The sequence below is a fragment of the Gouania willdenowi genome, chromosome 2, assembly GCF_900634775.1.
Source record: "Gouania willdenowi chromosome 2, fGouWil2.1, whole genome shotgun sequence".
NCBI classification, from domain to species: domain Eukaryota; kingdom Metazoa; phylum Chordata; class Actinopteri; order Blenniiformes; family Gobiesocidae; genus Gouania; species Gouania willdenowi.
The window spans coordinates 6022963-6039970 of NC_041045.1; positions in this window are offsets into that span (position 1 = coordinate 6022963).

The window sequence follows — 17008 nt, forward strand, 5'->3', positions numbered from 1 at the left end:
TTTCAAAACAAATCTCTAATTTAGGATAGATCCGCTCTCGTTTTAATCCAATAACGCAATGGCCTCAATATTGTGATGCATCTCTGATAAAGGGGATGACGTGTCATGATTTATAATGGCATCATGCAAAGAGTGAAATGTTGGATGATTTAAAACACATTCGGACTGCGTTTCTGTTTCATATACTTTATTATCCCCAACAGGAAGGCAGGCAGGCAGGCAGAGAGGCTAAGGAAGTAGCAGCAGATGATAAGCAATACCTTTCTGAGGTGAGCAGTCACACAGCAGCCACTTGGACTTCAGACGTCCCTTTAAACATCGTCATTAGGGTCGAAACTCATCAAAGTGCAGTTAAAACACCCCAGATCACGTCTATCACTGTTTGTAAAACAAGGCAAATGTATTTGTTTAGCACATTTCATACACAAGGCAATTCAATGTGCTTTACATGGATAAAAAGTGCAATAGAAAACATTCAATAGCATAAAAATCATTAAGAACATTCAAATCAGTGGTAAAAACATTTAAAATCATCTGTAAAAACATTAAATCAACAATATGATTCAAAATCTCCCTCTCAGTCGTACGCAGTAGAGATTTAAAACGTTTTCACATTGGATGCTGATTTGTTCCAATTCTCTGCAGCAACTAAAAGTAGTGTCACCATGTTTACTGTGAACTCTGGGCTCCACTATCTGACCTGTATCCATAGATCTGAGAGACCTGCTGGATTCAGACCTGACTAACATCTCACTGATGTATTCTGGACCCAAACCCATTCAGAGATTTATACACCAGCAGCAGAACTTTAAAGTCTACTGTGAGGCTGACTGGGAGCCAGTGTAAATGTTTTAAAACTGGACTAATGTTCTGGTTAAGAGTTTCAGACTTTACTTTTTAAAGATGGAGACTCGAGGTACTCGCTGACAGCTGTCCTCTTTGTAGCCGTGCTCTCGCGGTGATCAATGTGCTGGTATCTCCTCGGCCCTCGCTCTTCACACAGATGGAAACACAATCTGTAGCACTTAAGCTGTGCTTAAAGGAATAAACCCAGTAGGAAAACAGCCTTCGCCAAGTACTTGTGGTCAGTTTCCTGCCAGAGATGATAAACAAATGTCCGAGAATTAATTGTATTTCACGCCCATCGACTAAAAGCCTTGAAACGGCTGTCAGGAGCAGTCGGCTGAATCACCCATCTCAGTGAAATTACGTGGCGGGTTCATGATGTGTGCGACTTCTGAGCATTTTTACACTGAGTTGGTCATGTGACACAGTTTTAGAGGCATGTCGAGGTGACAGAAAACACATGTCAACGTCAGGTTTTGTATATTTTAGACTGTTTTATAGTTCCTGGTAGGGCTGGGATATACTGTAAATCTCAATGTGTTTAATTCAAATGAAGTCTTACCAGAAAGACAATTCAGGGTTAAATTTGCTGATGAAAAATGCCACACAGGCTAAAATAACCTCACAGCGCTTTAAGATTGGTTAAAAAAAAATTAAAAAATACTTGTGACCCCAAAAGTAAATGCACAAAATAATTAAAAAATCACAAATTAACAGATAAATACACAAAAGGAAAACAAAGCGCTCAATGGGACAACAAAAATCATTCAAATAAATAGAAAAACACACAAAAGGACAAAAAGAGAAAAAATGCACAATGGGGCAATAGAAATGCATATAAAAACAAAAATAAAAGGACATCAAAAGACAAAAAAGGAGAAAATAAAATAGACAATGGGGCCACAAAAATTCAAGAACAACATATATACCAAAAAATACAAAAAAGCACTCAGAAAAACACCCAATTACACAAAAGAACAACTAATACACAATGGGACTGGGACATTTATTAACAAACAGCTGCACAATATGTGCCACTTTTGTCTTTTTCTCTTGTAAGGGACAGCATGTATGAGTGAGTTCTGTAATGTGGCTTGTTTAGTGGTAGATCTGGGTTCGGACACACTCAGTGATCCGTTTAACTGAGTTTTTCATGCTGTTCAGAGAAGTAGCAAAAGCAGCGACTCCAAAAACAAATATTTTCACACAAAATAAACTACAAGAATTACACATATATCGATTTATCTTGAATATTGCCCAGCCCTAATTCCTGTTGGATTTGTCTGGGCCTTTCTTAAGAAATGCTCCTCACGTTCTCCTCCACTTCTGGCCGTTTGGAGGAGTTTCAGTGTGAATTAATTTGACACCTCATAAGCCTACATTTTTGTTTCAGCTCTGGAAGCAGAGAAGCACACACTGAAATGCTGTTTCCCAATTGATTTCCATAAAGCGCGAGTTGTGTGAGAACTCCCTGGTTATGTTCCCATTACCAATTCTGCCAGCGCTCCTGTCGAACACCTTAGCTAGTTAGCATGTGTCAATCACACGTCATGCTCCGGGGGAGGGCGGAGTGGAGACGTGGAGCAGCTATCCGTCTAATGCACAGTTTCCCAAAAAAGCCGTCGCAAAAGGAAGGTGGGTATTAAAAGGTAGAGGGAGCGCCTACAGTGACCGCTTTCCCTCTTCATTAAACCCACGTTCCACTGGATTAGGTCGCTGTCCTGCCGTCCTTCACCTGCTGCCATTCATTTCAATTCCTCTCTCGTTAAGGCATCCTGGTCCCGGAATCTAGTCCTCGCGGAGCTTCTCATTTAATTATACAGTTCATTAGAGAGCTGCCCCCCAACTCCACCCTCCACGACCGGCCCTGGGAATGGCTCCTTTGCTAATGTGCGCCTTAAATGGCCTGAATATGGAAATCTGTGCAGTTATGGATTACTGTGAACCGTTGGCCTGCCCTTCACCCACCTCATCCACTTTGGCGTCTCCGTGCAGCCTTTTGATTCAGTATCACTGAAGTCGGAGTGTGCGCTTCCAGCCAGCGTGTTTGTTTGATATTGTTCATGAACTGTGAAATTGAATCTCCACACTTGGCCACATATTGGATATAATTTCATATCCTGTGCAATATTCTTGCATGGTTTCACCTTGTGCTGTGTTTAAGACATCCATTTTTTTAGCTTAATGTCTCTCTTTTTTTAATCTTCCTCCTCTGCAGCGGCAGCGCTGCTAATTTAGTCCACATTTGCCCTAAAAGCAACGCTGGCTGCCTCTACTGTTCGCCCACACAACACCAGCCAAGCCATCAACCACCATCTTTTTCACACCAGCTGTCGCCATGGCAACGGGGCCGGCCCGCTCCTGGCACAGCAGCCCTTTTTTTCGTAGCCGATGACATTGTGGAGGTAACAATGAAAGGTTTATACATCCCATTATGGAGAAAAGCAGGATTTTGCTCTGTATTCGGGGCCGGGTCACAGAGCCCTGGAACCCCATGTGCTGTAAAATCAGTGATATAGAGCATTACTGCACCTACTGTTATTCTTAAACCTTTAACACAAGCCTTTTCTGTGAGCATTTTCAAACCACTGGATCCAACATGTGTAAACAGCTTCTCAATGGTTGGTTGGCCTGTTCCCTGAAGGCTAACACCTGAATCAAGCTGCTAGCGCTACTCCGAGGATGACTAGGGCTGCTGTTTGTTTGCTTTCCTTGGCACAAGGCGCTCAGCGCTCGCTCTTACACCGCCTGCCAACCAAAGCATCCCAACCCTCTGGGTGTCTTCTTTTTATACCTTTTCCATCACACCGGTGGTGAAAAACACCGAAACGCTCTCGTTGTTGGTCTCAAGGCTTGTGAAGTGGCCAACAACAGCTGAAGTCCGTGACCCCTGGACCCCATCCATCAGGCTTTCAGCAGCAGCCTCGGCCTCTGACACGGTGAAAAAAAAACCTCAGCCCAGAACAACCGTGCAACTGGGAAATGCATCAATGTCAGCAAGACACAGTAGCCTTTAAAAAAAAAAAAAATCATATAAATGCACTTTGTCCAGCTGTGCATGTGAAAATGAAGTTATTCTTATAGACAAACAGATGTTGGCAGAATGTGGTCCGGGCTGCGCTGTCTGTCACACACGCTGCTCCTATATTGAGTCCCTTGTTTTTGTAATGCACACACCTGCTCTAACTCGACCTGTCCTTACGGCACATCCGTGTCGCTCTTCCCTCGCACATGTTCCTAAAATGTGTGCGGCGGAGGCTCAGCTGACTGCCTGGCAGTCGCTGTGAAGTTGGCGCCCTTCTCCAACAGATGCCAGGTGTTTTGCTTGGCAGAGCGGGGGCTGCTGGGGGAAGAGTGAGAGCGAGCTTGTGTCAGAAGTGTTGGGTTACCGTGGGAGGCAGGGCAAAGATGGAGGCAATATGTTACGTGTCGCCGTTAGTCCACTCGTTGGGCTAAGAGTTGCGCCGCCTAGCCCGGGAGGAATTTGTTTCTGTACGAGCTCGAAGACAGCGCATGATGTATCGTGGCCGCCGGGGGTGTCACTGGTGATTTCCCAAATACCAGAGAAAATCCAACATATGCCATATAACACCATTACTCAATTTATTCATTTTCCTCTGTGACGTGGACGGATGTTAAATCATTTCCACAAAAACCTCTCGAGAGGTTTTCGACACTGACTGACTGACTGCATTAGAATGTGTTTGTAAGTGTGGAGGGGTGGTGAACTGAAAACTCTTACAGAGTCAGCCAAACGTGCATTTTTGCACTTGTTACTGTCGTTACTTTTGCCATCAGTGACTTTACCGTTGATAATCTCAGCCGTGTTAACTTTAACATGCAGTTTAGAGACAGTTTAACTGTTTTAGTCTCTGAGAAATCTGAAGACAACTTAATAGATTTTTGATATTACCTTTTAGCCAATAGTGTCCAACACTAAGTTACTGATATTAACCAATATCGCTTCGGAAAACACTTATTCAACTTCATTGTTTAATGTTTATTTTTCATATTTTGTCTCATAAATGGCTGTCTCGGCCTCAGTAGTCGTCCAGATTAATTATCCAAGCAGTTACCGAGATGTAACCGTAACACAGATCAATAGGATAGCTAGTGAGCTAGCGAGGTTGCGTTAGCTTAGCGGTTAGGCCTTGAGTTGGTTAAACATGTACTAAACGGGGAAACAATTATTTATATTACTGTGATAAATGACTTAAACACATTATAAGCACTGTCCACCTATTGAAAACACTTGCAGAGATTGATTTAGGTTAGCGAGTCGTTTCGACAGGAAATGACCCGTGTTGTAAGGTCAAATATGTTTCTTTTCTACCATTGGAGCACCAGTGGTAGAAAACAAAGTCAACACAAAGCTTGAGGCAGAGCTGTATCGTTTCTTTCAATATCGGAAGAAAAAAAACGATTCCGATGTTAAAAAATATTACATTTTAAGGTAAATATCAGACCGATAGCATCGCCCATCTCTAGAACGTTTTATTGCCATGTAGACTTTTTAGACAATACACGGAATTTAAGTTGGTGGATGATACACAAAAACAAACCAGAAACAGTCTAATAATAATAATAATATAAATCCCTATTTTGCCTCAATATTCGTCCATTTTTTTTTTTTTTTTAATTAATTTTACATTTTAAAAGCATTTGATTGTGTGTTTAGTTTAAGTCATCATTCATTGCATTGTTAGCATGAAGTTTCTGCTAATGGAAGATCGTGGTAGACGTGAGGATGATAGTATCCTGGGGTTCTGCACAGACATGCATTGTGTTGCTTATAGACGTCATCATCACAGTGAGTGCATCCCTGTAAGGAATTTAAATTCAGAACCAAGTCAAGTTTGAAAACTTGAGTTACATGTCATTTCACGCGGGTCATTAGGCTTTTGCTCTCTTTGGTTTTTGCAGAGGTGGTTGCTCGGGTGTGGATTAAATGAGGTTAAAGACAAAGTAGGACCTCATTGGAAAGTCAGTGTAGCAGCCAGCAGTGTAATCCATCCATGAATTCCTTCCAGAGAATCTCAAACAGCTCCAGCTCCATTAGACGCCTCCTCTTTCCCTCCGCTTTCCATCCTTCCAAAACACACACATCCAACCTCGCGCGCACACACACACACGCTCTGCGCCTGCCACCAGCTTCATTAGCGCTAAGAAACGTCCTGCTCATTAAAGCGCGACAATTAGCGGCTAATTGAGAAGCAGTTTGCAGTGAAGACAAACTTGCTTCCACGTCTTGCTCACACTCGTGTGTGTGTGTGTGTGGCATTCTCTGACCACTAACTCCTGGACGCCACCTCTGGCTTATGTTCTTCAGGCAATTGTTCAGTGCAGAGCTGCAGAACTTCTGCCTGGAGGAGATAAGGAGACAAAGGCTCAGAGTTGGTTTTGGAGTCCAGACACTTTTCAGTGCAAAAGAAGGAAATCATTCTGCATTTAATTGTTGTGTAATTGTTTTAATTTCTTCCCAGATTGAGATGGTTTTTATGCGTCTTCCCTTCCTTACGCATATCCTCTCTAGACATAACAGTCAACCTGGCTTGTGTTCACAATAACAATTTACCAACTGCCTGCCCTTCTCACTCTGCAGCTTGACTTTCCATCCCTCCGTCTCTCTGTTTTTCACCCTGTCGTCTCCTCTTTCCATTCTGTCATTCCACTCCCACTGATTCTTGGCAGGCAGAAGATAAGCTCCGTGATAGAGAGGAAATGAGGGGGAGACGCACAATCCCCCTCACAAACGCCTGACACAGATTTGTCAGCGTGTGAATGTGCACGAGAATTTTCATCGTCGTATATTTGTTTCCTTTTTGATGCAACCCAAGCCTGTCCCTACCCTGTCCTGTAGGGGCTTGGTGCACAATCTTCCCCTCACAAATGAAGACACACACTGTGTCCTTGCATGCGTCACATCATGCACTTCCTGTGTAAACACCGGAGTGATGTGGCGTGAACTCTCCTGGCCACTTTTTTACGCCCACCCCTCTACCCAAGGCCAGGGATTCAGGGCGTAGTTTCCTTTAGCTCCCTGCTAACACACATGCTAACACATACTGAGCACATGGCAGTAAAGAATAGATACAATTGCAAAAAGTGAAAGTTTGTGGATTTTTTCCATTCAGAAAAGGATTGATTTTCATTTCAAAATTCAAAAACTAAAAATGAAGTTTTTTTAAATTCTAGTGGGTGATGAAGCGCTCTAAACTAAAGAGAATGAGTCCACACATATTGCCTTGAAAAGATTGTGCGACACATTTTGTACTGATTTTCGGAGTCTGATTTTTCCCGCGCAGTTCTGCGGACGTGGAGTCAAATGACGCTGGTGCGCGTTCACGACGGCTTGGAGGGACCCAGAAACAATAGTTAATGAGAAAAAGACGGCTTGGAGACAAGCACGATATGGACTAAACTACTGTTTGGGTCCACAGAGGCATGTACTTGCAGTAAACAGTCAAAGAACGGCGAGTAAATAAATAACTGTGTCACAGTTAGAGTGTGGATCTGGCCACATTTTCTCGTCCGAGTCCGACCCAACAGTGGAAAACTCATTTTTTCCTCAAATCAATGATATATGTACATTTTTTTTTTTAGTGGTAAGCACCGGTTTTATTAATAAACAACATCAGATCAGTGCACGGCTATAAAAAAAAAAGAAAGCACACAAGAGACCCATCGGATCTATTTACATAATTCATGCAAGCAAACAACACCATGTGGAATGTTGCGATGATGGAAACAAAAAAAATGCCAGTTTTATCATATGTTGTGACCAGAAGTTTCAAAATAAGAGCACATTTCAGGAAAGTGAAGGGACATGATTTGTTTTTTTAAAACATTAAGTTCACCTTAATGTGTTTTCTGCCGATGATAAGTCTTGTTTTAACATGTCAGAAAGACATATTTTGGCACTCTTGCAAGAAATACCGCACCTTCCTCATCCGTGCTCTTACTTTGAAAGCAGCAACTTGCGATCTCACCATATAAAAACCTTGTCTCTTTCTGTCTTCTAACATTTAATCTCTTTGATTTTAGAAACAGAAAATGAAATTCAAACGGTTTTTAATCTTCAGCTCATCCCTTCTTGACTGTGATTAAGAAAAATGCCTTGAATTTCAATCTTCAAATTAGAATTTTGAAATGAAAATGAAATAACCACTCGTTTTCTGAGTGACCGCGAGGGAGCGTGTGCTTGGTGTTGTTTTGTTTCACGCTGATCACATCTCTACGCGCTCACTGGAGCAGCTGAGGGTGTCGATGACAGACTGCTTCACTTCTTGCTGCCGCAGCATTCACGGCAGCCAAACACAACATTGACGTTGGAAGAATCCGAATGAAGCCAGATTAAAAGTGGCCTTGGGTTACAGATCATAAAATAAGCACTTGGGGAGCACTCTAGGGTGGGATTTCCTGTCATTTTTAAATCGTGCTCGGCCTTTCTTTCAGTCGAACACGTGCAATCTATTTTCAATTTTTGGCTTTTTCCTCAGTGTCAAAAGGGCACTTTTTCATAATCATAACCTTACATTTGGATGGAATTCTCATGTATTTCAATTGAATGGTGCGTGTTTTCATAAAAACTCCTGACGACACCCTTTAGCGTCGAGGTGCAATGAGCTCAGAGCTGTTGGAATCGGTTTTATTACAGTGTGATTATTACAAGTTTTAATTTCATTTTGTCAAATGCATCATGTGCCAGTGTGTGTGTGTGTGTGTGTGTGTGTGTGTGTGTGTGTGTTTGTGCAGCCTCAGTGGTCGTATCCAGAGCACTGATATATCCTACACAAGTAGAAGTACTGTTACTTGAGTGAAATTACTCAAGTACAAGTAAGTCATCGATAAAATACTCAAGTACAAGTAAAATGTGTGTTCCCTTGCATACAGTAAACATCTCATGTATAAACCTAAAAAGGAAGAGAGACAATAAAATAAAAGGTTTGTCAAAATGTACATTTCTTTTTTTTTTTTTTAAATAAAATAACACCAATTAATTAAATTCAAAATAAAGAAAATTCTCAGCATTCATCGTTGTTTTGGCGCCATGCGTTACGTTTTAATCTGATTGGTCGACTATGATGTGATGCATTTTGATTGTTGTCATTTTTTTGTAGTTGTACAATGTTCATTGATCATTTCAAAACAAAAAAATAATAATTTACTCAGTAACGGTTGTAGAAATGTAACAAATGACTTTTTTTTAAAACGTACTTAAGTACAAGTAAAATGACTGATTTAAAATCAACTCCACAACAGTAACGTGAGTACTTGTAATCCGTTACGTTCACCGGTGGTCGTATCGTCTTTTACAGGGAGGAAAGTTACTTCCAACCGATCCCACATGAGCAGGCACACAAACTAATACCTGGGATGAAATTCAATCGAACCTGCCACTCGTTAAACCAAAATAACTGCAAAAGTATTCAAATATTAGCACGGGAGGTTAAACCTTGGGTTTAATGTCCGTGTGGTCGTGACATTCTGCCTCCTCGTCTGTAATTGACTCATCCGTGTGTGTGTGTGTGTGTGTGTGCGTGTGTGTGTGTGTGTTTCTGTGTTGGTTGACGCTCAGATCACCTGCTCCGTGGCTATCAAGTGCAGTCGTGATTGACAGGCTGCTCTAATGCTTTGTTTTTTTAATTGTTTCTTGGCGTTTTTCACACTCGTCATGTGTTTTTAGCCTGTTAGCATGTCAATCTGTCTCCTCCAACATCCCACCACATCACTCTCTGGCAGGGTTGGGGTCAAAAATAATCAATCTAGGGGTTTAGTGACACAAAAAAAGCTCAGATGGCCACACCAAAAATATTAAAACCTATATTTTCATTGATTAGGAAGCCTAACAAGGTAACCAATAAATAGGAAATAAATTAGATGATAGATGTTTGTTTTTAGTGTATTTTACAGCTGATTTAGGACCCGTTTCCGTAACAGATGCTAACAGAAAGCTAACACAAGAGGAAGGTTAACTTTTATTAGGTTATTTATTTCAGGCATAATTGACTATCTGAGGATAAAAAAATAATTGCAATTTAAATGTAATTGGAAAAAATGCTGGTCACTGTAATTGGAGCTGAATTGTAATTGAAAACGTAATTGTAACTGAAAAATGTAATTGACCCCAACCCTGCTTTCTGGTGTCTTCGTTGTTGTCCGGTCGCATAGCATAGCATAGCATAGCATAGCATAGCATAGCATAGCATAGCATAGCATAGCATAGCATAGCATAGCATAGCATAGCATAGCATAGTTAAAGCTACAGCGCTCTGCAGAGACCAGCTGGGGGTCTCGATTTCTGTGGAAAGTTTGCTGCTCATGCTACAGGCACGTCGCTCTGCCTCTGGCTCAGTTTCAGCTGTCGACTCCTGTTCACGCACACACACACACACACACACACACACACACACACACAAACACACACACACACGCACGCGCACACATGCACTCGCGCAGGGACCTTGTGCTCGGCCTCCCTGGTGACTGGACTTTGGGACAGGAGCATTATCTATTTAAGGCCACTAACTCTGTGGATTAGATCAAAAATCAGACCCATAATGGCTCGTCTGACACAGCGCCCTCCTTCAATTAAGGCCCTCGACGTCTCTCACACACACACACACACACACGGTCCTGTCAAAAATAATGTGATCTCACTCACACCCAGCTGTGATCACAATTGCTCTACTTACTTTATAATATCTTTTTTTGAACTTTGTAACACTTTTCCTTCTCAAGTGACGTTTACATCATCTGGAAAAATCATCCGCGACTCATTTTCGCCAAGATCTCAGGTCATTATATGTTATATGAGACTTATTAACACCTCTCATTTCAGACGTTCAAGGGTTCCAAGGATATTAAGGGAGGTTTTTTTTTGGAAATTTTAGGAATATTAAGTGTAAAAAACTTTTCCTAAATGATGCATTTTTGGCTGCCGTTCATTGATTACAATGATGGCGACTTTTGACGCCGAAAGTAAGAAAGTAAAGCTGCTGCGGAACAAATCTTCACTCACATTCAAAGGCTGTGCTCTTCATCTTTCGCTCAGTTTAAACGTTACCACATGCACATGTGTCCATTCTCATTGCAGAAATGTATTTAAAATGTCTGTTTTTGTGCATATATCTGCACATTATTTACATGTGTTTTATTTGTAGATTGCTGTTAAGTAAAGTATTATAAATGTGGTTAATTTGATTATATGACAAAATATACCCATCCCTCCTTTCAAATGTATTCTTATTTGAGAAAAATAATGAGCTAATCATTGTGGTAAAATGCAGTATAGGGTCTAAAACAGACATTGGCAAGTTGCAGACCTCGACAAAGTACTGTAAATGCATGAAATGACTACAGTAATACACAAAACAAGAATGCACAAAATAACACAAAAAAAAATGACTCCAAAAACACACATTTTGACTCCAAGAACACACAAAATGACAGAAAAATGCCCAAGTTTGCTTGAGAAAAACACAAAATTACAGAAAATATGCAAAATGACTCCAAGAACGCACAGAATAAGAGAAATATACATAAAGAAATGTCAAAAATGCACGGAACAAGAACAAAAACGTACAAAATGAGAGAGAAATATACTAAAACACACTAAATGACAACACCAATATACAAAACGAGAGCTACAACAACAACAAAAATAACGCAAAAAACTTACAAAATGACTGAGAAATTTACAAAATGACACGTAATAAAAACAAAAATATGCTTTGTTTTGTTTCTGTGTTATTGCTCAGATTGCTCCTTATTCTAAATGTTGACATGAATATGAATCTCGGATCAAACAATCACATTTTTGTGGCCCCTGTGATAAAAGTTGCCCGTCTCTGATCTAATCAGGGGTTTCTCTCAAACACTGCACCAGTAAAAGTAATGTGACCTCCCACACTTTATCAAAATGATGATGATGATGATGATGATGGTGCAGACGTGCCGTTTGCTACTCTGGGCTGTTGCTTTTATTTGTTTGCGTCTTGAAGGCAACTGGGTCGAGTACTTTGAGTCAGGAATGTGAGAATAATGAGGCGAGCCTGTAAATAATGAAACAAACGACGTCGCGCATCAATTCAGAACCATTTACCGCCTTGCATCAGTCTCTTCCCTATGCGCTTGTGTGTGTGTGTGTGTGTGTGTGTGCGCGTGCGCGTATGATTTTGAGTGTATTTTTGTGCGTGGGGTCCTGCAAACATGCACCCCACTAAAAACAGATTAATCAAATTGGGAAACATTGCAGTCTCCTCTGATATGAAAATGAGCCGTCCTCCACTGCATAGAGGACATTGTCCCTGTAATTACTCTTTGACAACACACATGCACGCGCACACACATGCACGCACACACACACAATCTGTAATTGCCTGCAAAATGTTTATGTCAAGTTGGAGTTGCTATGATAATGACGGGGGCCCGTGTGGCCCTCACTAATGGCGTGGCCGTATTTAGCGCGTCAGCAGTAAAACGCAGCAGAGCCCAAAGTGGTCAGCTATTGTTGAGCTCATGCCGGATCCGTGCCAATTCATGACAAAATACGATCGCACTGGAAGGGAATTTAGATCATGGCTCCGAATGAAACACAGACGCTTGAGTTTGTGTTTGAACGCAAAGAATAGAAAGTGGTCAGAGATATAGAATATCTGTCAAATGTCACCAAAATAAGAGTTTGTGTTTGAAATCACAAATAAATGAGTATCTAGTGCGTTCACATTGGATAGAATGGAGATGTGATACTATATCGGGACATTTTTGAAGTATGCACAGCGAGTCACACTCAACCGCCCCATGATGCATTGCGAGCTGAGTGTAAAATCATCCCCCTACTGGTGTCACGGACTGAGTTTACCTTGTACTAAAATGGATTATGAGCATATATTAACCTTAACCTAATCCAATGAACTAATAAAACACGTTTGTTCACTTTGAAAACTAAAATAAACAAAACTGAATTTATTTATTTTTTAGGAAAATATTATTTTCCGGTCGTGCGCATGCGCATATATGCTCATAATCGATCTCAGTACGAGGTAAACTCAGTCCGTGACACCGGCTTCAAGTTAAACATCCCATTTTCAAAACAAAAGCATCTCATCTTGTCTTCCATTAGTTTTTTAATGCTTTTGTAAACAGGGCTTTTGTTTTGAAGTTAACCAGAAGTAGCACAATGTTGGAAGTATACTTCATCATCATCCTAATCATACTTATAGTGGATAGTAGACATTGGGAACATTATGAGTATATACTCATAGAGTGTGTAGTGTATGAGTTACCAATGCACAGTTTGAAGTCATTCTAATTTGATTTTTACATACATAAAATAAATAATCACATGATTATAATAGAAAGAATAATGAATAGGAATGTAATAATGTAACAAAAGGCATTGAAAACATTTGAAAGACATGTCAGAAAACCCTTTTAAACATTAAAAGTCACATCCAAATGATAGACCAGGCACTCAGTCAGCACTAAATGTGAATTTAGATAAAAGACGCTTCAATGGAACCACTAAAAGCCTTTGTTTAAAAGCGACACACAGTGTGTGTGTGTGTGTGCGTGTGTGTGTTTTGCTCTCCAAGTTGTTTATATTTTAATCATTCTCAGAGGTCTGTCTTTAGTGTCAACGGCATTTTCTCGGGCAGTTGAGCTCCTCTGAACAACAAACTCTGCCTCAATTTCGTCTCTGCCAAAAAGAGGAAAACACACATTCGCTCATGAGTACGTAAACACACACACACACACACACACACACACACACACACACACACACACACAAGCTGTGAGTTCTATTTCACGGGTCAGTCAAACATCTCAATAACAGCAGCCGAACTAGGGCTGGCAGGAGCCTTTTATTCCACTGTTTACACACACACACACACGCACACACACACGCACACGAACGAATTGTTCATAGAAATTGACAAAAACAACAGAAATGTGAACAGAAAGAAGCAGATTTGTAGCCTGACGGACAGCGTTAGCCTATAAAGTAGCTGAAAAATAAATAAACTAAGTAAAAGCACAAATGCCAAAAACTGAAAAGGACTTTGGTAAATGTGAATAGTTCCCCTTTAGAAAATCACTTGAGTAAAAGTCTTCAAACAGCTCACATTTAATGTACTTACAGTAAGTATCCAAAGTATGAAGAAAAAACCTCAAGTATCGAAAGTTTTTTTGATTCATAATTTGATTTTATTTTGAAATAAACGCCATACAAACACTTAAACTTAACATGAAAGCAGGGTCATGTGCAAGAAAGAAAAGAGAAAATAAATAATAATAATAATAATAATAAAAATCATCATCATAATAGCTTAAATATTAAGTATTTGATATTTACTTGAGCTGGAAACTTAAACATTTGCAGGTGTCATAAATAAAGTGATCATTTACTATCATAATCCTTGATTTTATTCTACAACCTGTAGGATAGTCTTTCTAATGCTGTGAGTTGACCTATATTTTTTAACTTTTAAATGTAGTGTAAAAATAAAAATGTAAATTTAGAAGTACAAATCATAAAAATATATACAGTATATCCATAGACATAATACTAACCCTACTGACATGAAATGGAACATGACAACATGAAGATGCAGAGACAGGGGAGAGGCTTGGTTTACTTGTACAATCATGTATTTATAACCTATATTTACTTCACTGTTGTTGCAAACGTGTCCGTCTCCAGCACCGATGACCTTGCTATCGTCTGCAGCAGCAGCTGCTGGTTCCATATCAGCTGAGTTAACATCTCACACACTCCCATTTACAAAGATGGAACCTTGCACTGGGATGGATCCAGCATCACAGACCCACAGAGCTGGTATAATGTGGGATAGGAGGGTGACAACTGCTAAGCATGCGTCTCCACTAAATCTGGGTTGCAGAAAAAAAAAAAAAAAAAACAAGTGAATGATTTATGAACGCCAGCACTTTCCCTCAGCGGTTTTGAAGAGGAAGTGAAATGACAGCGAACGCGGGCAGATTGTTCTATTTACCCAGCAACTCTGAATGTAAACTGAAATCATGGTAAGTTAGGAGAGATTTATTGTTGTTAGCTCTGTGTAATCATGGAGCAGAGGAAATTCATTATGCAGGCAGTGGAACAACAGCGAAGGTCTTTTTTTATTATTATTTTCAGTTTAAAAGATCCACTGTAGTCTGAATAATGGAAATCTGACAGCAAACAGCTGATCAGCTGTTATATTTGGTCAGTATGGGTAGTTAGAGTCACTATGGGCTGTTTTTAACCTTTCTGGATAAACTAGGATTAAATATTGTATTAATGCTTGTGAATGTGTACATTAATTTGTGACTTTTTACACCAAAATAATGCCACTTATTTTGGTAAGTTAGCACTTTTTTGTAAATTATTCAAAATTATTATTATTTTGTTACTATACTTATTATATAATAATTTTACATTATTTAATTTTATATGTTTTGGTTTAATTTCTTCAAACAGCTTTTTTCCAGTAATTTGCTTCAAAATGTACTACAGTATGTTTCAACTGTCAGTCTTCCTCAGAGGCGTCTGCTGATCGTTTTGATGTGTCCTTATGAGTTCTTTCTGGGCTTGTCCTTTGTCAAAGTGATCAGCAGACGCCTCTGAGGAAGAGGGACAGTTCTTTCTGGGCGTGTCCTTTGATGTGTGCTCGTGAGGATACATCAAAGCGATCAGCAGACGCCGCTTAGGAAGACTTGACGGTTGCCAGTCGAAACATGACAGGAGATTATAGTGAACTTCAAAGTAAGTTTCCTGAAAAGAAGTTACCTGAATAAATTAAACCATTACATGTTATTCAAAAAAGAAGAAAAAATGAACTTGCTGGATTTTTTTATTTTTCAGTATTTTCTTTTAGTCGATTTTTCCCCACCGTCATTTTGTTTTTTTGGTCTGAACTTCCTCATTTTAACTTTGGGTTCTAACCCTCTAACACCAACATGTTTTAGACCATTTGACCGACAAAAACTTTGAATATGTAATATATTTATTAACTTTTGCATTTGATTATAGAAATCAATAAGGTTTTTTTGTGGGGGGGGGGGGGTTCCATCTGCAGCTTTTCCAACATGGCACACAAGATGAAACACTGAGCCGAGTAAGTGTTATGTAACGTGTTTATATTAAACATCTTTTATTGCTTTTAAATTGCTTCTTCTTTTTTTAATAACTCATTTCCTACATTCCTATTGGAGTCTTGTTATAAAAAGCCTTTTAAATTGTAAGTAAGCCTATAAATACATGTTCATTATGCGTCTGCCTATCACAGATTAGCGGCCTGACGTGTCTGACTGCTGGGACGCCCTTTGGCTCGCATTAAGTCAAACGCTTAGAGGCAAAATGTTTGTTCGGCGTAGAAGGAAAAGTCATTTCCGCGTCGGAAATATTCTATGAAATCAAACGACGCTGCGGTCGCGGGGTCCAAGTGAAAGTGGGAAACAAAATCCGAATAGTGTCGTAAATACGTTCCTTTAAAAGACTGTAACTCTGCTAATATTTGCTCTATGGTTCATTACGGTAATTTTACTCACACGTGACGGAATCATTAAAAGATGCCTCTTTGTTTAGAAATTTAATTTAATAAAAGCTTCTTTATTCAAGTGTATATTTAATGATTATTTAATGTTCTGTAAGCCTTGAGTTTTCTGTTATAGTTTTAATTTCTAGTCTGCAATGTTTTTAAGAAGGTTTGATATGATATTATTCAAATGTAACTAAAAGTGATTGACTTGAGTCTTTGTTATAAATAGAGAAATGCATGTTTATACCGTATGTACAGAGGTGTAGAGCTGCCACAGAGGAAAACATATTCTGGATCACTATATTGTATGAATTTATATACAATATTTTGTACAAACTATTATTATATTGTTTGTACAAAATAGTTATATTGTGCGAACGTTATTATATCATGTTTGTACAATATAACTATACTGTTCGTACAATGTAGTAATATTGTATGAACAATATCATATCACATTTGCACAATATAATTATATTGTTTATACAATGTATGTATTATTTGTACAATGTGATATCATGTTCGTACAATATAACTATATTGTTCGTACAATATAACTATATTGTTCGTACAATATAATATCATGTTCGTACAATATAACTATATTGTGTGTACAATAT